The sequence below is a fragment of the Asparagus officinalis genome, chromosome 3 (assembly GCF_001876935.1).
Source record: "Asparagus officinalis chromosome 3, Aspof.V1, whole genome shotgun sequence".
Classification (NCBI taxonomy): Eukaryota; Viridiplantae; Streptophyta; class Magnoliopsida; order Asparagales; family Asparagaceae; genus Asparagus; species Asparagus officinalis.
The window spans coordinates 16,398,106-16,421,280 of record NC_033796.1 but is presented as its reverse complement, the minus strand read 5'-3'; positions in this window follow the sequence as shown (position 1 = coordinate 16,421,280).

Below are 23,175 nucleotides of genomic sequence, written 5' to 3'. Positions count from 1 at the left end.
ATCGTATCGTCATTTGGTAATTTTTGTTGGCTTAGATTTGTTATTGAGCTCTTAGAAGTTTTACGTGCTGCTAGAGTTGCGAACCTTATAAATTAATTGTCCAAATTAAAATTGTGTGATTGTTTCATCAATTTTGATTTGCTTCGCACAGGTTGTGGGATGAAACAGTTCTTAGTTCTTTTTTTAATTGATCAAATTACATTTTTTTACAGTGTAATGATCTTTGTTTTCATTCCTTTGAATTGATGTGTACGTTTGAAGTGGATGAATATAGCCCTGATGGCAAAAAATATGAACGTGAATCATCAATGCTATGCACTAATTAATAGAATAAGGCTATAATATTTTTTTGCTATTATACTATTTTGATTTTTTCAAATCTTATAGAAACGGTGCCTTTCCGTTGTTAAGTACCAGCGTTTAGAACTGGTTGGAAATTAATGACGCTGATATTTTATTTTTTTATGAATAAAAAATTTAAACCTTATAGCAACGATTGCTTTCGTTGTATACATTTTATATAGGATTGAGTTTTGCTGACGTGGATTTTTAAATTTTATAAAAAAACTTCTAATAGAAACGGTCGGAACTATATGCAACCGTTGATTTGCTGCTTGCCCCTTATAGCTAATTGCCAACGGCATTAGTAGCAACGGACCATTCTGCAACGGTTTTAACCTTCGCTAATGTATTAGAAACGGTTGAACCGAAAACCGTTACAAATAGGCTTATTTGAAACGGTTCTAACCATTGCTAATAAGGCCTTTTGTAGTAGTGTAACATTGTGTTTTGAGTGTTTACATTTGTTTTGTTGGATAATCTACACAAATATGCTCCGTCAGAGGTTGGATGGAATTACGCATTCACAATGATATTCAAAAGAGGTTGGAAGAAAATAAGAATGAAGCACGATAGCATTCAAGTCAATAATCATGATCATCTTTTCATCCTTACTACCAAGATCAAGCTCAAATGAAGATTATTTTCTTGGGTACATAGTTTTGTAGTTTAGGCTTTACTTTATGTGTTTATAGTTTAAACCTCAAACTACACACATACACATTTCGTTTTATCATATTATACGTTTTTAGGAAATTAATGTATTTATAGATTAAAGACTTGATAACACTATTTTATATCTTTTCTCAAGTCTATTAATCTACTAGAAAGTTTTTCAAAACTTATTTAAAAAGATTTTATCAAAATGAAGTTTTAATGTTTTTGCATTTTTAATGGTTTGCAAAATACATGCGTTTTCACAAACGGGAAATGAAATTTGAATACTTATTTTTCTAACATGTTCAATATCATGTTTATAAATATTTTTTAAAGTTTTATCATTTTTAGAGTTGATTTACTATGTTAAATTGATTTTACAAAATCAAGTGTTCAGCAGTTTTCAGAATCTAGAATATCTGTTTTAAAATAGTAAGTTCTCACAAATTAGAAGCGATATTTCAGGAATTCTTTCTCTAAAATGTTCATCTTCGTGTTTATAAATATTTATCAAAATGTTATGATTTTTGGAGTTGATTTGCTATTTTTAATTTAATTTATAAAGTTAGCTATGCAAAATTTTAGAATCTACCAGATCAGCCAATGATCACATTATCGGTCGATCGACACACATTATCAGTATACCGATCAGAAAATTTTCAGCATAATTGTTCGCCAGAAAATTCGTTGTTTTCTTCATCATTGATTCCATTGATTACTTTGTTAACAGTTTATCGGTTACAAAGATCCGGTCTTTTTATAAGATCCGGTTACAATAAAAATCAAAAATAAAGAAAAAAGATTACAACTTTCTCCTTTTGTGTCGAACGAATCACAAGATCCTGTTTTGCGGTCTCTTGCTTTGTGGGTTCTTTGCCTGCGCCGGGGTTTATCCGTGGACCACCGTGAGATCTAGATCCGATCAGATCTAAGCAGTACGACGAGTATTATTTCACCAAGGAAATAATAGCCGGGGAGGATTGGTTCACCAAGGAAACAATCGTCCAAGTCTCGGGATCTAAGACCAAGCTTAGATCCGGAGTACGTCTGCGTAGATCTGAGATCCGGTCCTCTCGAACACCTGCCTTTTTTTGGCGTTGACGATCGTTGAGCACCAGATCTGGAAGAGTGAGTCCCCGAAGTCCCAAAGCTCCAATCTTTTTTAAGTTTTGAGTCTTGAATCCGGCAGAGCTTCGCCTCCAAAATTTCCAACCTTTCAAAATGAACAACCCCCTCTCCTATTTATAGGCCACCTTTACTGTGCCCGCGCGCACGTGTGGCCACCTCAAGGTGGCTCGGCCGGCCACCTTGGGGTGTTTTGAGACAATCCTAACTGTAGGAAGGTTTGATCGCTCAATTTGTGGACCTCTCGTTCATTGGGGGAATCGAGAGGGGATTTTGACTGTGGTCCTAACTGTAAGAAGGTTTGACCAAGTGGGTGTTTTGAGACAATCCTAACTGTAGGAAGGTTTGATCGCTCAATTTGTGGACCTCTCGTTCATTGGGGGAATCGAGAGGGGATTTTGACTGTGGTCCTAACTGTAAGAAGGTTTGACCAAGTGGGTGTTTTGAGACAATCCTAACTGTAGGAAGGTTTGATCGCTCAATTTGTGGACCTCTCGTTCATTGGGGGAATCGAGAGGGGATTTTGACTGTGGTCCTAACTGTAAGAAGGTTTGACCAAGTGGGTGTTTTGAGACAATCCTAACTGTAGGAAGGTTTGATCGCTCAATTTGTGGACCTCTCGTTCATTGGGGGAATCGAGAGGGGATTTTGACTGTGGTCCTAACTGTAAGAAGGTTTGACCAAGTGGGTGTTTTGAGACAATCCTAACTGTAGGAAGGTTTGATCGCTCAATTTGTGGACCTCTCGTTCATTGGGGGAATCGAGAGGGGATTTTGACTGTGGTCCTAACTGTAAGAAGGTTTGACCAAGTGGGTGTTTTGAGACAATCCTAACTGTAGGAAGGTTTGATCGCTCAATTTGTGGACCTCTCGTTCATTGGGGGAATCGAGAGGGGATTTTGACTGTGGTCCTAACTGTAAGAAGGTTTGACCAAGTGGGTGTTTTGAGACAATCCTAACTGTAGGAAGGTTTGATCGCTCAATTTGTGGACCTCTCGTTCATTGGGGGAATCGAGAGGGGATTTTGACTGTGGTCCTAACTGTAAGAAGGTTTGACCAAGTGGGTGTTTTGAGACAATCCTAACTGTAGGAAGGTTTGATCGCTCAATTTGTGGACCTCTCGTTCATTGGGGGAATCGAGAGGGGATTTTGACTGTGGTCCTAACTGTAAGAAGGTTTGACCAAGTGGGTGTTTTGAGACAATCCTAACTGTAGGAAGGTTTGATCGCTCAATTTGTGGACCTCTCGTTCATTGGGGGAATCGAGAGGGGATTTTGACTGTGGTCCTAACTGTAAGAAGGTTTGACCAAGTGGGTGTTTTGAGACAATCCTAACTGTAGGAAGGTTTGATCGCTCAATTTGTGGACCTCTCGTTCATTGGGGGAATCGAGAGGGGATTTTGACTGTGGTCCTAACTGTAAGAAGGTTTGACCAAGTGGGTGTTTTGAGACAATCCTAACTGTAGGAAGGTTTGATCGCTCAATTTGTGGACCTCTCGTTCATTGGGGGAATCGAGAGGGGATTTTGACTGTGGTCCTAACTGTAAGAAGGTTTGACCAAGTGGGTGTTTTGAGACAATCCTAACTGTAGGAAGGTTTGATCGCTCAATTTGTGGACCTCTCGTTCATTGGGGGAATCGAGAGGGGATTTTGACTGTGGTCCTAACTGTAAGAAGGTTTGACCAAGTGGGTGTTTTGAGACAATCCTAACTGTAGGAAGGTTTGATCGCTCAATTTGTGGACCTCTCGTTCATTGGGGGAATCGAGAGGGGATTTTGACTGTGGTCCTAACTGTAAGAAGGTTTGACCAAGTGGGTGTTTTGAGACAATCCTAACTGTAGGAAGGTTTGATCGCTCAATTTGTGGACCTCTCGTTCATTGGGGGAATCGAGAGGGGATTTTGACTGTGGTCCTAACTGTAAGAAGGTTTGACCAAGTGGGTGTTTTGAGACAATCCTAACTGTAGGAAGGTTTGATCGCTCAATTTGTGGACCTCTCGTTCATTGGGGGAATCGAGAGGGGATTTTGACTGTGGTCCTAACTGTAAGAAGGTTTGACCAAGTGGGTGTTTTGAGACAATCCTAACTGTAGGAAGGTTTGATCGCTCAATTTGTGGACCTCTCGTTCATTGGGGGAATCGAGAGGGGATTTTGACTGTGGTCCTAACTGTAAGAAGGTTTGACCAAGTGGGTGTTTTGAGACAATCCTAACTGTAGGAAGGTTTGATCGCTCAATTTGTGGACCTCTCGTTCATTGGGGGAATCGAGAGGGGATTTTGACTGTGGTCCTAACTGTAAGAAGGTTTGACCAAGTGGGTGTTTTGAGACAATCCTAACTGTAGGAAGGTTTGATCGCTCAATTTGTGGACCTCTCGTTCATTGGGGGAATCGAGAGGGGATTTTGACTGTGGTCCTAACTGTAAGAAGGTTTGACCAAGTGGGTGTTTTGAGACAATCCTAACTGTAGGAAGGTTTGATCGCTCAATTTGTGGACCTCTCGTTCATTGGGGGAATCGAGAGGGGATTTTGACTGTGGTCCTAACTGTAAGAAGGTTTGACCAAGTGGGTGTTTTGAGACAATCCTAACTGTAGGAAGGTTTGATCGCTCAATTTGTGGACCTCTCGTTCATTGGGGGAATCGAGAGGGGATTTTGACTGTGGTCCTAACTGTAAGAAGGTTTGACCAAGTGGGTGTTTTGAGACAATCCTAACTGTAGGAAGGTTTGATCGCTCAATTTGTGGACCTCTCGTTCATTGGGGGAATCGAGAGGGGATTTTGACTGTGGTCCTAACTGTAAGAAGGTTTGACCAAGTGGGTGTTTTGAGACAATCCTAACTGTAGGAAGGTTTGATCGCTCAATTTGTGGACCTCTCGTTCATTGGGGGAATCGAGAGGGGATTTTGACTGTGGTCCTAACTGTAAGAAGGTTTGACCAAGTGGGTGTTTTGAGACAATCCTAACTGTAGGAAGGTTTGATCGCTCAATTTGTGGACCTCTCGTTCATTGGGGGAATCGAGAGGGGATTTTGACTGTGGTCCTAACTGTAAGAAGGTTTGACCAAGTGGGTACTTTACGTCCAGACTCTAACAGAGAGAGTGTTGAGTGCATAGACATGGTGAGAATGGGAGTTCTTATTCATTACATTGCTGTGGTTTTGGGAACTTCCCGTTACATAAATCGTCCACCCCCAGTTTCCTCTGCGGAACTGGTTCGGACATTATTATCAGTTAACTAACCGGGTTATCCTTAAGAATATTAGCTTAATATTCTCCAGGAACTTCCCGTCAAAAGTGGGGAAACAGTTTAGACTCATATACCTATTGGAGTATCAGGGAACAGTTTAACCTCTTGTACCGGTCGGAGGATTGAGAAACAGTTTATACTCGTATACTCTTTGGAGTTTTGCCGTTCTCAATTGGCTTACCTTAGCGTTATGACGCCGGCTTCAACCAAGGTCTGAATGCTATTCTTGAGAGCAAAGCAATCCTTGGTGGGATGAACGACCCTCCTGTGGTATGCACAGTACTTTGGGTCCGTAGTGTTGTCAGCTTCCTCCTGATTTGTGATAGGTGGTAGCTTGATCTTGTTACCTTCAAGGAGGGATTCGAAGATGGCTGGAACGTCTTCGTCCTTGAAGGAATACTCTCTTTGGAGTCTCGGACCCGAAGTCTTTTGCTGCCTTCGGGATTGCTGTTGTGACGCTTGATTAGCACCACCAGTAGCTGCAGGTGTTTTGCCCTTACCACGAGAGGCGAAGTTTGAGTCCAGAGGATTAGCCGTCGGTAGGTTCCTCTCGGCCTTCTTCCTTCGGAGGAAACGTTCGGCTTGTTCACCGCGCACCTTCAGATCCTTCCAAGTGTCAGACGGTGCTGTTCCCATTGCTTCCAACACGTCCAACGCAAGGTTGTTGTGGCAAGTTTGGAGGATGAATTCCTCTGTGATCGGGTCCCGGCAATTCATCGCCTTGTTCCGGAACCTTTTGACGAAGGTGTCGACTAACTCCCCGTCTTTTTGCTTCTCATCGAGCAGCGATCCGATAGAGATCTCGGTGTCGTCGTCGAAGAAATTTGCAAGGAACTTCGTCTCCATGTCATCCCAGCTGTTCACGCTTCCTGGCTTGAGGCGGCGGTACCAATCGAAGGCGGCTCCGCGAAGAGTGCCGACGAATGACCGCACCATCAGAGGCTCATTGCCGGAAATAATACCCAGGTGCGATTTGAAATAAATCAAATGCTGAGTGGGGGAACCCTTCCCATCGAACGGCGTGAAGTTGATTAAACTGAACTTCGCCGGATAGGGGATCGATTCCCACTCTCTTGGGTATGGACAGGGAATGCCTGTTTTCTTCGTCTCTTGAGCGGAGATCAATGTGTTGATTTTGCTCTCGAGATCTTTGATCTTCAAGTCTTCACTTGTATCCTCGTTGGCATCCTCGTTACCACCCCCTGCATTGACGGGAGGGTTATTGGCATTGTGAGCTCCATCCCTATCCGTGTGCTCTTCTTCCTGAACAACCTGATTACGGTGACTTGGTTCACCTTGTTGGTTCCTGAATGCATGGATTTGCTGCTCATGCATCTCTCTCATCTGCTGCATGGCCATCTCCATCTCGAATTTGAAACTTTCTTTCTGCTTAGCCAAAGCGTCTTCAAGCATCTTGGCCATTTCTTCCGCGCTTATCATAAATGACTCGCGGGGTTGTCCTTCGCTGGACACTGTATTGTCCGATGCGACAGCAGAGCAGGAATCCGATTCTTCATCTTCCGAAGGCAATCTTGTCCGAACCCTACCATAAGTTCCTCGTGCGATGGCTCCGGACTGCAGACGGGTTACACGCCGGGATGCTTCCAGAAACGACTTGAGATTAACCTGTGTCGATGTCTCTTTGCTGGTCATGTTGGCGGTGACCCTCGGAAATTCTCCGTCTTTAACCACCGTTCTTCTTTGCCGGAAACGCCTATACCTTGGTTTTGGCGTTTCGGTGCCGAGCCTTTCGAACACTGAAATTCTCTCGGGGATTACCTTGATGCAGTTGCATTGAGACAGTACCGCCCGAATGAGCTTTGAACAAGGGCACTGAGTTTCCTGTTCTCGGGGACTCCTCTTTCTGGTTCTGTTCGTACCCCCAGCACGATAGTACAACTCGTCATTTTGACAGTCGGAGTAACCTATCGTGTGTGGGCACGACTTCTCAGGTATAACATTATCACTATCAGATGATAATGTTTCCATCTGAGGGCGAATTGCCTTCCTTGGACTTTCAAGAGTCACGCGCCTTGAGACATGCCTTTTTGGGCGTGAATTCTCAGCGGGCTCTTGGACCTCAATGCGCAAATTAGCGCGCGCAGTTGCCTTGAGCTCCTTGTCATGTTGGAGGTAGCGGTGACCCCCAGCGTGTTGATTCGTTCGGGGTTTTCTTAGTGGGCCCAAACGTTCTTGGATCGGAGCTTTGCTTCGCTCATCGGGAATTGGACCGAGGCGCTCCAAGACTGGCTTTCTTCTTCGGGAGGATTCTGCATGATCTCCCGGAGTAGCTATGGGAATTCTCGGCGACTTAGCTTGGTTCGCCGGAGGTTGAATTTTGGTTGGAGGCTGCAAAGGTTGCTCCTTAGCCTGAATTGCCGCTTCAGACTTTGGCCTCCAGACTTTGCGAGTTGGTGGCGGCTTCTTGACCACCTCTTTCTGCAACTTTCTGCGGGCTTCTTCGGCTTGAGCCCGTACCTGCGCTGATAGTGCGTGGCGTTTGCGAATGCGTTCCTCCAGCGTTGAACGGTTCCGTTTGACACGGACCCATTGCATTGTCGGCGGCTTGGAGGAACCACCATTCATCTGTTGTTGAGGCTGTTTGCCTCTTCTGTTCTTCAGATCCGTGTTGTAGCGGATCCCGTCAACGGACTCCATGGCCTTTGCGAATCGTTTCGCAAGGCGCTGACGTTGCCTTTGGCGGGCTCTTTTTGAGAGAGTCACCACGCCCTCGGCAACGGAAGATTTGGCCAGAGCAGATCCGACCTGGTTGGAAGTTGGAGAGATCTCACCCGATGCAGCTTTGGCATCAAACGGGGCGAGATCTTCGTTGGTGGCTTCGACTTCTTCATACCAACGAACCTTTCTCCTGGAGGAGAATTTGGACTTCTTGGACTTGCGGGGGGAGGTTGATCCAGACGAGGACAAGTATTCCTCGTACTTCTGCTGGTCGAACTCATACTCGACCTCCTCCACGACCGGGATCTCGATCCGCGGCTGCGACGCTCCGATCTCGGCAGCGAGATCGGTGGCTCCCACTGTGGTTGCCAGATTGTTCGCCGGAAAATTCGTTGTTTTCTTCATCATTGATTCCATTGATTACTTTGTTAACAGTTTATCGGTTACAAAGATCCGGTCTTTTTATAAGATCCGGTTACAATAAAAATCAAAAATAAAGAAAAAAGATTACAACTTTCTCCTTTTGTGTCGAACGAATCACAAGATCCTGTTTTGCGGTCTCTTGCTTTGTGGGTTCTTTGCCTGCGCCGGGGTTTATCCGTGGACCACCGCGAGATCTAGATCCGATCAGATCTAAGCAGTACGACGAGTATTATTTCACCAAGGAAATAATAGCCGGGGAGGATTGTTTCACCAAGGAAACAATCGTCCAAGTCTCGGGATCTAAGACCAAGCTTAGATCCGGAGTACGTCTGCGTAGATCTGAGATCCGGTCCTCTCGAACACCTGCCTTTTTTGGCGTTGACGATCGCTGAGCACCAGATCTGGAAGAGTGAGTCCCCGAAGTCCCAAAGCTCCAATCTTTTCTAAGTTTCGAGTCTTGAATCCGACAGAGCTTCGCCTCCAAAATTTCCAACCCTTGAAAATGAACAATGCCTAGCCTATTTATAGGCACTCGAACCTGTGCCCGTGCACACGTGTCAGAGGTCGGCCACCTCAAGGTGGCCGGCACTGGGCCGAGCCACCTCAAGGTGGCTCGGCTCATGCCGAGCCACCGTGTTCTATCTGTGATTCAGTTCTGTGGTTGATTTATCCAGACTTGATTCGTTGACCTGATTTGGCAGTAAGTCTGGCTCCCGATTAGGCAGTAAATCCACTTCTGAGTTCGAGTCTGAAACCGATCTTGATTCGATCGAGATTCGTCCGAGTATGCCCTTGGTTGGATGACTCGTTGACTCTTCGAACACTTGGCTTGATCCCGCACGCGAATGGACGTATTCCGTTGCTTGCGTGCGATTAGTCAATCTCGTTGCCTCGTTGGTTTGTCGGTTTGTGCCGAGCTGAGCTAAGGGACCTATAAGCAATTTTATATGCCTACAATAACAACTAGTTTTCTTTGCTTGGTTTTTTAGGGTATAAATACCCCTCTTGCTTTGGTTCTTCTCAAGGGTTTTCAATGCATTTTTGGTTGTTTGTTTCTGAGTTTTAAAAAGAGAAAAAGTTTGTTTTGTTTGTGTGAAGAAGGGTTCACAAAGAGATAGCTTTCAATTTCGGTTTTGAGGAGTTCAACATTGATTCTTCATCTACATTTCTTTGTTCTCTTTTAGAGAAGTTTTTCTAAACTCAATCTCTAGCAAATTTATATTTTGATTGTCATGTCTATAAGCTAGATTTTAATTGAGTTTGATGTTATTTTACTCATTGATTACACACACCCTCTTGAGCTTTTAGTAATTCACATATTGTATATTTGGGTTATGATTGGATCATTAAGAGTGAGCTTACACTTAGTTCTCATCCTTTTATTAGAGAACAAACAAATTTATTATTGAGAAAACATGTTGTAATACACAAGGACACTTAGAGGAGTGGTTAGGGGATATGGGGTCAATTCCAAGAGGAGTTGCTTTATTGTAAAAGCCTAGGGAGATGTAGTAATTTCAAACACTTAAGGAATGTAACACGGGCTAGGCCAACACTTAAAGGAGTGTATTGTGTATTGACAATCATGTAATTTGTAAACGTTATCCGTGAGCGTTGAAAACCGAATTGTGTAGCTTTTTGTGTTGATTGATAGTGGAGAATCTCCTCGAGGGTGAGGATCGGAGACGTAGGTCGAGGGTTAACCGAACTCTATGATCATATTGCTTGTTTGTATTTGGGATTGGCGTATATTTCTCTTATATCTTGTGCTCATTGTTTATATCTCCTATTGTCATATTGTTTTTCCTTACATATCCTTGTATATAATTTATTGTATTTCATATTTGCTAGGATATTAGTTAATAAGTTTTTAATTTGGCATTGATATCGGATTAGATTAATAATTACCCTATTCCCCCCCCCCCCCCCCCCCCCTCTAGGGTACTTTTAGACTTAACATGAACATTTTTAGACTGTTATAGACTTAACATGGATGGTTATAAATTTAACATGAACTTAGAATTAACATGAAAGTAGAATTAACATGGACAGTTATGCACTGTTATAGACTTAACATAGACTATTATGCACTGTTATAGACTTAACATGGACTGTTATAGACTTAACATGAAAATGGAATTAACAAGAAATTAGAATTAACATGGACTGTTATAGACTTAACTTGAAATTAGAATTAACATGGACTGTTATAGAATTAACATAGACTGTTATAGACTTAACATGGACTGTTATAGACTTAACATGAAATTAGAATTTATATGAAATAGAATTAACATGAACCTCAGTTTAGATAACCTAGCACTTACTACTTTTTGGGGTTGGATTCGTTGGAACCATGCTTTGTTGTTCTTCTTTTTTGGCCTCGACCTCGTACTTCACCCCTTCGCATGACCAAAAGGGCCTTCGACGCTTCTTTCATGCTGTCAATCCCAAATGATTCATGAAGCACGCAAGATGACTATGATTTGGCTTCGTATTTCTCCGGCTATTCACCACGATGAACGACTTTGAAATCGTTAACAACTGCATCCTTCGACGATATTTTCACGGTGAAAATCCTAACCAAGATTGAAATCCGAGTGGCAAAAATAGAGTTTGAGAATTTTTCGGTGGCTCCTCTACAATAGAAGAGAGAGAGAGAGAGAGAGAGAGAGAGAGAGAGAGAGAGAGAGAGAGAGAGAGAGAACACTTGAGTAGGGAGGGGACGCGGTTACTGAGTTTAGTCAAATCAGATGGTGAATTTGTAAATTCAACTGGGCTTTTCTCGCTGTCAGCAACTTTGGGGCCTTAACACAAATAAGTCGTGTATTTGGAGCTGAATTACATGGTCCAAAATACAAAGGGTCAGGTCACAAGGGCTTCTAATATTTGTGACTTAACACGAAATTAGAACTAACATGAACTGGTATCAGACTTAGCATGAACTGAATTTAGACTTAAAATAAACTAAAATTAGACTTAATTCAAATCTGTTATTAGACCTAGTATGAACTGGAATTAGACTTAACATGAACTGGTTTTAGACTTAACATGAATTGAAATTAGACTTAACACGAATCAAATTGGACTTAACATAAAATTAGACTTAACACGAACTGTTATTAGACCTAACATGAGTTGAAATTAGACTTAACACATGAACTAGTTTTAGACTTAACATGAACTGAAATTTAAACTTAACATGAATTGAAATTAGACTTGAACTGTTATTAGACCTAACATGAACTGTAATTAGACTTAACATGAACTGATTTTAGATTTAACATGAACTGAAATTTGGACTTAACATGAATTAAAATTAGACTTAACACGAACTGTTATTAGACATAACATGAACTACAATTAGACTTAACATGAACTGATTTTAGACTTAACATGAACTGAAATTTGGACTTAACATAAATTAAAAATAGACTTAATACGAATTGTTATTAAACCTAACATGAACTACAATTAGACTTAACAAGAACTGATTTTAGACTTAACATAAACTGAAATTTAGACTTAACATGAATTGACATTAGATTTAACACAAACTGTTAGTAGACCTAACATGAGCTGTAATTAGACTTAACATAACTAATTTTTAGACTTAATAGGAACTAAAATTTGGATTTAACATGAATTGAAATTAGACTTAACACGAACTGTTATTAGACCTAACATGAACTATAATTAGACTTAACATGAACTAATTTTAGACTTAACATGAACTGAAACTTGGACTTAACATGAATTAAAATTAGACTTAACACGAACTGTTATTAGACCTAACATAAACTGTTATTAGACTTAACATGAACTAATTTTAAACTTAACATGAACTAAAATTTAAACTTAACACGAACTGTTATTAGACCTAACATGAACTGTAATTAGACTTAACATGAACTGATTTTAGACTTAACATGAACTCAAATTTGGACTTAACATAAATTAAAATTAGACTTAAAACACGAATCAAGTTGGACTTAACATGAAATTAGACCTAACATGAACTATTATTAGACTTAACATGAACTGTGAAAGTAGACATAACACTAATCAGTTGGACTTAACATGAAATTAGACCTAACATGAATTGCTATTAGACCTAACATGAACTGAAATTAGACTTAACACGAATCAAGTTTGATTTAACATGAAATTAGACCTAACATGAATTGTTATTAGACATAACATGAACTGTATTTAGACTTAACACGAACTAAAATTAGGTCTAACATGAACTGTTATAGAGTCAACATGAACTGTATTATTAGACTTAACACGATTCAAGTTGGACTTAACATACAACGCTTTAGACTTTAACATGTTCTCACTTACAGTTAACATAATAGAATTTAGACTTAACATACAACACAACACTTTGGACTTAACATTCTGCTTTTAGGCTTATTATTCCATACAGCACAACGCCTTGGACTTAACATAAAAGCCCTTAGACTTAAGTTCCAACTCATTACACTTAACATCATAAATATTAAACTTAACATCAAAAAATCCAATAACTTATTGGTCTTGTCGAACTTTCTCATTGTTATGGATATTTAAAGAATCCTCTGTTTCTTGAAAAGCTTTCATGTGAATCTCTTTTAATCCAATATTATGGCAATGCTCCACCATAAATGACAGATCATCTTCATTCTCAATTGAAAAATTGAAGTTGTCGTTTGTTTCATCTTTGTACGCCAAAGATAAATAATCATATGACAGTTTTAACCTCTCTGACACATCAAATTTGTGATTCATCATGGTGGTTGAAGAGTTAATCTTTAAGAAAACTGTTTTATAATCCGAGGAGACAATGCAAATGATAGTCTTCTCAGCCATTATGAAGGGAATGTAGGAGTAATGGAGAGAATTTTAGGATAAAGAGGAGTAACAGAAGGAGTAATGGAGAGAATTTTAGGATAAGAAGTAATGGACAACTAACTAGTCATTGCTCATAATAGAGTAAAAATAGGGAAAAATTTTCCCTCAATTTCTCCCATCAGATCGCATTAATGCGACATGACTTTCCCCCTATGGGGGTGCTGCGTCTTGGAAAGAAGGAGAAGAGCAACTAAGGATTTTTTTTCCAAAAAATGTTCTCTTTTTTGTATACAGCTGACATGGAGGGGTCTTGATACATTAAACGAAACTTTTTGGGTCTGATCCACGTGGGGAAAAGATGAGAAGGCCTGGTCACATAAAGTTAATGCCTTTGGACCCTTTACACAATTTTCCCTAAAAAAATCTGCGCTAAAATATTATTCGGCGCAAGTAGCACCGAAATATATCTCCAGGTCTAAATCCAGCGGGACCCAATGTCGGCTCCACTCGGAGATTAAAAGTGTTAACACAAACACATCAATCACCTCAATGTTTTGCCCACTTCTTTTTCACAATAAACAGTAGAAGGCCCCCACAAGAGACGAGCATCGTTTGAGTCAGATGACATGTGTGTCCTATCAACATGGGACATCGCTTTGAATTATTTGACGTTCGCATTCATCTATGTGGGATAGAGTAGTATATTATATTGCGCAAGGAGCTGTATATTTTTCTTTCATCATATGATGATTAGAAATCAAAGCCACGTTCGGTTATCAAACCGGGGCCAATCGATGTATGGTCTAGAATTACGAAAAAGATTTTTGGCTCGCGGGTGAACGCAGAGTTGCTAGAATTAGGACCTCATTCGTGAAGAACGTACAAGAAACCTTTTTTCCTTATTTTTAATGGATATGCAATTACATTACATCCTTTTTTAAAAAAACCTTTTAAAAAATAATTAATAAAAATATTTTTTATTTAATAGAAAAATCGACCTCTTTTAACCAGCTCATCAAAGCTAGCAAAAAAAAAGATCAATTTTAGAAAATTCGTTATTTAAAATATACGGGACTACTAATCTCATGTGTGTTTAGGGAGCATAATCAAGAGATTTAAAATTCTCTTGAAAATACACAGGACTAGTAGTCCTATGTGAATAACAGAGATTGATAACTAACAAATCTATAAATATGGGATTTCCAGTCCCGCGTATTAAACTGAAACAATCGATTTGCTGCCACACAAATACACAAGGCTAATAGTCATGTGTATTTGTCGGGTACAAATATAATCAGCCGTGGCCAAAGATTAAGGCACAACCATATCTCTTGTTCTAGTTATCTCTCTCAACTCTCTATCGAGATCTCCCTCTCTTCTCTCTTCGCCCGAGTTTCAATATCTCTCTCAACTCTATCTCGATCTCTCTCTCCCACCCCATTCATCATCTTCCACATCACCTCCTCCTCTCAATTTTCTCTAAGTCCCCTTCTTTCCAAACCCAAATCGAGCCGCCTCCTCGAAATTTCTCTTTTGATTGATTCGAACACCAAGTGTTGCCGCCTGCATTAATTCTCTTCAACGTTATTGAATTCCGACACCGTCTAACCTCTCCAACGCCGCCTACATTAATTATTCTCAGCATTGTTCAACTCTTCATCAATGTGAAATTTTCTAATTTCATATTGTTATGGCAATTTACCATCTAAAGATGAAGATACCGAAAGATTGTCTGCATATGATTTAAAAAGCCATGGTCCAAACCAGCTTAGAGGCCAAAAGCCCAGCCAAGGGCAAGTCTATCGGCCAGCCGAGCAGACAAGTTATTTTTTGACCAAGGGTCATCATTATCGACTCAAAGTGCAGGATCAGTCGGTCCCTCATAATTAAGATGACTTCTCGAGTAGACGTCTCGACCATACACTCGACCCGAAGCTCACTTGGCTGTCGGGTCGGAAAATCAAAAAGACAACTCACGAACCAACATGTCTCTACGAAGGGGATGAGATCTAGCTAAGCTCGCTTCAGATGTCAATCGACACTACAACATTGATCAGTCTCATCAAGATCTCCACTCTAACAAATCCCATGCATAAGTCGCTTATTCTACTCATAAGTCATTTTCCAGGGATCGCCATGATGCTCCACTGGGCTCAAATGACTTCTCATCCAATCACTAGCCGCCAACTGGAGGGGGAAGGACGACCAAGCAACTGACCTATCCTCTGCCCTGTCTCATCTGTCAAATTCAGGATACCGAGAAGACATTTCTTTCCTGTACTCGAATGATTTCCCTTCCAATCGCTAGCCGACATCAAGAAGGAGAAGGATGACTCAGCAGCCTGCCTGCTCACCCCTCAACCGCCTCCTGTGCATAGTCAAAGCTAAAGGGTCAAACTCTAAGAGGCGATAGGCTATAAAAGGAGGGAAAGAAGGTAAAAGTGGGAGGATTTTTTTTCTGCTACTTCTTCACAAAAGCTCTGAATTTACCTTTGCTAAAAAGAACTAATAACTCTCAAAGAGTATCCTCTAAGGACCTTAATGGCCCAAGGACTCTTCCTCAAACCCCACTCAAGCTCACCAGCTGACTTAATCATCGGAGGTACCACGGGGAAAATGAGCCCCGCTCTCCCACGGGTTTCTTCTTGTTTGTGCAGAAGGATCAAGAATTTTAGTCTAAGGATAGGGCATAAAGTCGGAGGAGGAGTCGGCCCCATCTCTCATCCTCTCCCTATTCGTCGCCAGCACGAAGACCAGAACCGCAACCCCCTCGACTGTGTAATATCAGACATCAACAGTTTGGCGCTCACTGTGTGGCCCACTCTCTTCTTTGAGAAGACATGCCCAATTTTGAGCAGTGGTCTGATCTTGCCTAGTCTTGAAAAATGTCGCTGAAATCGCACCATTCAAGCTAAACAGAGCCTAAAATCGCATCATTCAAGCTAAGGAGGATATGTCCATGGCTATGAGGAGCCAACATAAGCCTAGCCCTCAAGGGTTCTAATAGCTTTCTAGGGAGTATTTGCCAAGTGAAACCCAGAAAGTCCTCTTAGAGAAGACACATCACTGTGGTGTTTGTCTGGCTTGAGAATGAAGCACAGGCTTCTTATCGCCGCCACAAATAAAAACCCTACCTCTTGGACAGCCAAGAGGCCTGGGGTTGGATCATAAATAGCATCTCAAGGGTTATGATCAGATCCAGTATTGCTCAAGCTCCCATCAGCAACGGCTCATACGAGCAAGGAGCAGCGATTAAGTCTGTGGCCGGCTCCTCAGACCATCACCACCTTCAAAGGAGAGTCCTTCCTCACCAAAGATGAGATTGTGGGAAAAACTCAGGGAGCCACACGACGACTGCCTCTTTAGGAAATCCGGCTCTGGCTCCCAGCAGCTATCGAACCAGCAAAGTCAAAGGAAGAACTAGTGGTCGAAGCATGCGACTCGCATTCTCCTTACAAAAAGAAGGCTCCTCCATTTACAGGATGGTCCGGTCGTTGCTAGTCCTGGAATCCCAAGGGAAAAAATGATCCCATCAAATTTCAAGAGACAAAGCATCGACATGTGGGGTTTCATCGACAAGAAGTCCCCCATCACAAAAGTTACCTGGGCCTCCCCCTGTTGAGCATCATCCTTCAAAAGCTCAATTAGCAGGACTCTAGCCATACAACGCAACCAACGGTGGACAAGCAAGATCTGTTGAAAATCCCCGTGTCCACCGTCGACCAGCAAGGACCTCAGCAAAAACTCAAAGTTCAGAAAGGTCCTTGGCTGATGAGATGGTAAATATGTCGACAGCTCAACAAAATCTAAAGCCAAATAGCTCGCCCTTAAGAAAGAGAGCAACATGAATGTTGGCGACTCGACGTCCTAAGTCACACAGTGACAAAGATGGCTAATAAAAAGCTACGGCTCGCCCTCATTAAGACATGAATGTTCGAAGACAGCAAGAGGGCCAAAGAGGCTCCCTTTCGGCGATCTTGTTCCCTGGAAAAAACTACATCCAAAATACATGAGCTAAGAACAAGAGTTCGACATCGTTCGAACGATCAATATTGAAAAATTGTACTCCATTATGTATAAATTCCAGTAATCAATGAAAGTATCAAAAGAAAAGAAAGACATCAAAGACCTAGTCGTCTAGGCATAAAGCCCTTGGTACCTTCTCAGGGTAAAACCAATGCACAACGACTTCTTAGTCGGCATAAAGCCCTTGGTATATTCTCAAGGTAAAACCAAGGCACAACGACTTCTTAGTCGGCATAAAGCCCTTGGTACCTTCTCAAGGTAAAACTAAGGCACAATGACTTCTTAGTCGGTATAAAGCCATTGGTACCTTCTCAGTGTAAAACCAAGGCATAACGACTTCTTAGTCGGCATAAAGCCCTTGGTCCCGTCTCAGGGTAAAACCAAGACACAACGACTTCTTAGTCGGTATAAAGCCCTTGGTACCTTCTCAGGGTGAAACCAAGGCACAACTACATTTTAGACGGCATAAAACCCTTGGTATCTTCTCAGGGTAAAACCAAGGTAACGACTCCTCAGTCAGCACAAAGCCCTTGGCTCTTCTTAAAGGTAAGCCTAAGACACAACATATGGTTCGATTCCGTCTGCTCTCATCGACCATCATGGTCAAGACCTTGGTACCTTCTCAAGGTAAAACCAATGCACAATGACTCTGATGCGGCATAATTATGTACCAAAATTGCAAGTGCATAATTTATCAAGTTATAGTATAAAAAATATTGATCCCACGAGGAAGGTGATTTTAAGAGATTATTAGAAATGGTTCTTATGTTTTGTACATGACAAATAGGAATAAAGAATAAGTGTGATTGTGATGAGTGGTTGTTTTGATTTATGTGCAAGAGATAATAAATTGAATTTTAGAGAAGAAAGAATCAAAGAATAAATAAAATCACAAGGTAAGAAATATGAATTAATAAAATCAAGAAATAAAACTAAGAATGAAAAGAAAATTTAAGAAAGTCAAGATGGAGGATTCAAAAGAGGTAAGAAATCTAGAATATAATCCACTAACCAATTTTAATTATAAAATATAAACTATTCTCTTTTTATCATATTTTAACTTAGATTTATTAAGCATAGATTATCAAACCATTTAAGAAAAGTGTAACCTATCAAATTATCATCTAAGTTAAAATTACTATTCATGATAAGAACAACAACATGATAATAATCCTAAAATTTATAAGCATAACCTATCAAACCATTTAAGATAAGCATAGATTATCAAATTCTTCTTCTACTGATTAGTTCTCTAGTTGATTATCCTAAACATGAAAATTTTAAGTGCAAGAGAATAATTCATACAATATAAAGGAAATTAGACTAGTTTCATATAATTCTAAACTTCCTACAAGAATTAAATTCACATCTTTAAGAAATAAAAATAAGAAAAAGAACTAATTACAAAAAATAAAAAGAAAAGAAAAATCTAAACTATGAACAAGAAATAAATCTAACTAAAAAGAAAATAAAAATCTAAACTATAAAATAAATTGTAGAAATTAAATGCAAGAAAATAAATCTATTCTACAAATTAAAGTGCAAATAGAAATAAAAAGATAAGAAAATAAATCTACACTACAAGCATGAATTTAAATCTAACTAATAAGCAATAATAAAGAAATTAAAAAGAAATAAAAGAGAAAAGAAATACAAACCTTCAATTTGCTCTTCATCTCCATCCTCATCATTCAATAAAGAGGAGAAAGAACAATTTTAAAGAGGGAAAAATTATTATTATTAATTGCAACTAAACTTATAATTTTTGGAAGGCCTTCTCAATTAAGAGTAGCCCTCCTCTCCAAAAGGAGTTTACAAAATTTTTACACCTCTAACCCCTCACTCTCTACCCCTATTTATAGTCAACAATCTCCACCTTTGAATTTGTTTTTTGTTCTTCTCTAGCCCAACATAAGAGGCCTAATTGATTTTCAAAAATAAATAAAAATCAAGTTAGTATTATGATCATCAAGTCCGGCCCATTTCTCCAAACAAATCTGCATCAACCCAAGTTCCATTTATTTTCAAAAAAGAAAACAAACAAGTTCGGCCCAATTATGTTAAAAACCAACTTCAAAGTCTGGTCCCTTGTGGTTTGCAGCTCCGGTCCTTAGTCTGCAGTGATTTTCAAATCCTAAACTTTGAGCTAAGTCCGGTCTATGAATGATTTAATTTTCTGCAGCCTAGCCTATCTTCATTTGATTTTTAAACCAAAGTCCATGCAGCATAATCCGGCCCACTTCTGATTTTCGGCCCATGTGTTGGAGTTTCAGCAGCAACTTGTGATTTTCCAAAATGCAAATGAAAAGTTAAACAAACAAATCCGGCCCACAACTTTCCAAATTCTGCAGCAAAACATCTTCACTTGATTTTCAAAAGAAAATCTAAGTCTCCGACCCATGTTTGCATTTGATTTTCGTTATGAAGAGCTGCAGCAGTCCGGTTTTGTAATCTTTGCATAAAAGCCCACTTCATTCCAACTAATTGCATCCAAGTCTACGTTTGATTTTGAAATTCCCAGCCTCTACAACCAAGTCCAGCAGTCCGGTTCTATTGGCTTTTTGCTTCAATGTGCTTCTAAAATGCTACAAAAATAGAGAAGAGAGATTTTGAGGGGTTTTTACATTTAATAATATTTATTTATATTTCCATTCATTTATGTGCAAACTAATCTAACAACAATTATTAATGATATATTTATTCATATAAAATAGATAATGAGGATATAAAATTGTAATAAAATGTGATTATCAAATACCCCCACACCTAAACTTTTGCTAGTCCTCTAGCAAAAATAAAAAGAAAATCCTAACTCACTTTCGCAAGAATCGCGGTTGTATTTAGCGCATACAACAAGCCTTTAAACCCCTAGGTTACCCTAGTGGACGAGTTATAGTCTCGTGAGGGTTTGCAGTGAATATACCCACAAAATTCGGTTAATTTGCCAAGTTAAATAAGTCAGTAAATAACAGATTTTCCTTGATATATTTAAACATTCTAATTGAAGCTAGTTAATAATCAAGAAAACGTTTTTATATATAACTCCAATGTAAATCCCCTAGAAAATCTTTTTCATTATAGCAATACAAAACCAAGTCAAATCTTAGAAATTTAATTAAAAAGTTTTGAAAAGAACATGCCAACTCTTTGTTTTAAATAACTTTCAAGTCTCTTGATCAAAAATTGTTTTTCAAGACCATATATACAAAACAACAATATATAAAAACAATTGTTAGTGTATAATATATATATATATATATTCACTCTCTAATTCTTGGTGATTGTTTCCTATTTTAACGGGCTTTCTAAGTGACCATTTAACGAGTTTGGGCTAATGAATCCCAACCCAATTTGGCTTAGGTCATTAAGTATAGAGATACTCCTTGGGCTTAATTGCTCAGTCAACTTAGGCTTTATAAGATAGAATCACCTTGAATTTAAGTGTTCTTTTTTTTGTGCCCATTTTTCGCACTCTTCTTTTATAAGGTTAGTTTTTTTAATATATATATGCGTAAGTATATATAGTCTTAAAAAAATGTGTAAATCAAGATGACTTGAAAAAAAAACTATTTTCAACTCTAAGTTAAGCATGCAAAAATTTCATTATTTTTAATTAAAAATCTAAGGTAAGATTTAAGTAAAGTATACTAGTTAAAAAATCATTTTTTAAGAATTTTATTTGGAGTTATCATAAAAGGTGAACTTGAATATGTCACTAACTAAGAATTAGAAAATTTAAAATCTATCAATTTGATCAATTATTACTTAACTCTATTAATTTGGCAAGTGACAATATTTTTATAATTTTTTTTAACAAAAAGAAAGAAAAATATAACTAAAAAGGTAAAATAAAGAGGAAAATATGTATTTCTCACCCCCACACCTAAATTTTGCATTGTCCTTAATACAAATTCGCTGAAGCACAAAGTAAAGCAGATAAAATTAAAGAACTTACAGTTGTTCGGTTGATAATGATGATAAGGATCTACAATTACTGTTAGTATGAGGATGAAGAAATCAAATAAGAGGAAAATTGTAAGTAATTATTTTTTATTTTTTATTTTTTTATTTTTTTATTTTTACCTATGTTACTTATTCAAATTTTTGTTATGTTTTTTTTAAGAAACAAAAGAAAAATTAGTTTTTTTTAAGATAATGAGGTTCATGAAGAGCCAACACCTCTTCCTCTCCGAGCGTAGAAAATTCTAAAAATGGTTTTAGACGTTGACCATTAATTTTAAAAATATTATCATTTTTAGGATTTTCTATCTCGACAGCTCCATGTGAAAAAACCTGTTTGACAAAAAATGGACATGTCCATCTTGATCTTAGTTTTTCAGGAAAAAGATGTAATTTTAAATTGTACAATAAAACTTTCTGTCCTGGAGAGAAATTTTTTCGTAAAATTGATTTGTCATGAAAAATCTTTGTTTTCTCTTTGTAAATTTTTGAGTTTATGTATGCATCATTTCTAATTTCTTCCAACTCATTTATTTGGAACAATCTGTTTTTACCTACTGAGTCTGAGTCAAAATTCAACTGTTTTATTGCCCACATTGCTCGATGTTCCAATTCTACTGGTAGGTGGCAAGCTTTCCCGAATACTAATCTGTATGGTGACATCCCCAAATTGGCCTTAAAAGCTGTTCTATACGCCCACAGAGCATCACACAATTTTACAGACCAATCTTTTCTGTTATGGTTAACTGTTTTTTCTAAGATTTGTTTGATCTGCCTGTTTGTGACCTCTACTTGTCCACTGGTTTGGGGGTGATAAGGAGTTGACAATTTGTGTGTGTTTGAATATTTTCTCATCAAAGCCTCAAAAGAACGGTTACAAAAATGTGTACCATTATCACTGATGATCGCTCGAGGTACTCCAAACCAGGCAAAAATGTTCTCTTTTAAAAATTTGACAACGACATTGTTGTCATTAGTTTTGCAAGCTACCGCCTCAACCCAGTTTGACATGTATTCAACGGCTACTAGAATGTAGACATTTCCAAAGAAATTTAGAAATGGTCCTATAAAATCGATACCCCACATATCAAAAAGTTTAACGGATAAAATGGGTTGTAGAGGTATCATATTTCTTCTAGTGACCTTCCCTAAAAGATGATAGCGGTTACAGGTTTTGCAAAACTCGAATGAATCATTGAAGAGAGTGGGCCAATACAGCCCAGATTGGAGAACTTTTTTAGCTGTTTTTCTGGGGCCAAAGTGACCACCACAGGCTTGCTCATGACAAATGGATAGAACACTCCTAGTTTCTTCCGTGAGAACACACCTCCTAAAGATCTGATCAGGACAATATTTGAACAGATATGGATCATCCCAGTAAAAGTATTTTACTTGGGAGAGAAAACGGGATCTATCCTGTTTGGACCAATGAGAAGTGATCTGGTTCATGACTATGTAGTTCACTATGTCAGCGAACCAGGGAACAGATTGGATTTCTAGGAGTTGTTCATCTGGAAAATGTTCATTGATTGGAACGGTTGATGTTGGTGCATTTGGGAGTCGAGAGAGGTGATCTGCTACGGGGTTCTCTGTTCCCCTTCTGTCAAGAATTTGAATGTCAAACTCTTGAAGAAGGAGAATCCATCTAATGAGCCGTGCTTTAGCATCCTTTTTGGTCAAAAGATACTTTAGTGCGGCATGATCAGTGAAAACTTTGGTTAAGGAACCGATGATGTAGGATCTGAATTTTTCTAAGGCAAAGACTATCGCTAAAAACTCTTTCTCTGTGACAGAGTAATTTTGCTGGGCATCATTCAGAGTCCTACTGACATAGTAGATCACATGCGGTTTTCCATCAAACCGTTGTCCTAAAACAGCACCGATCGCAG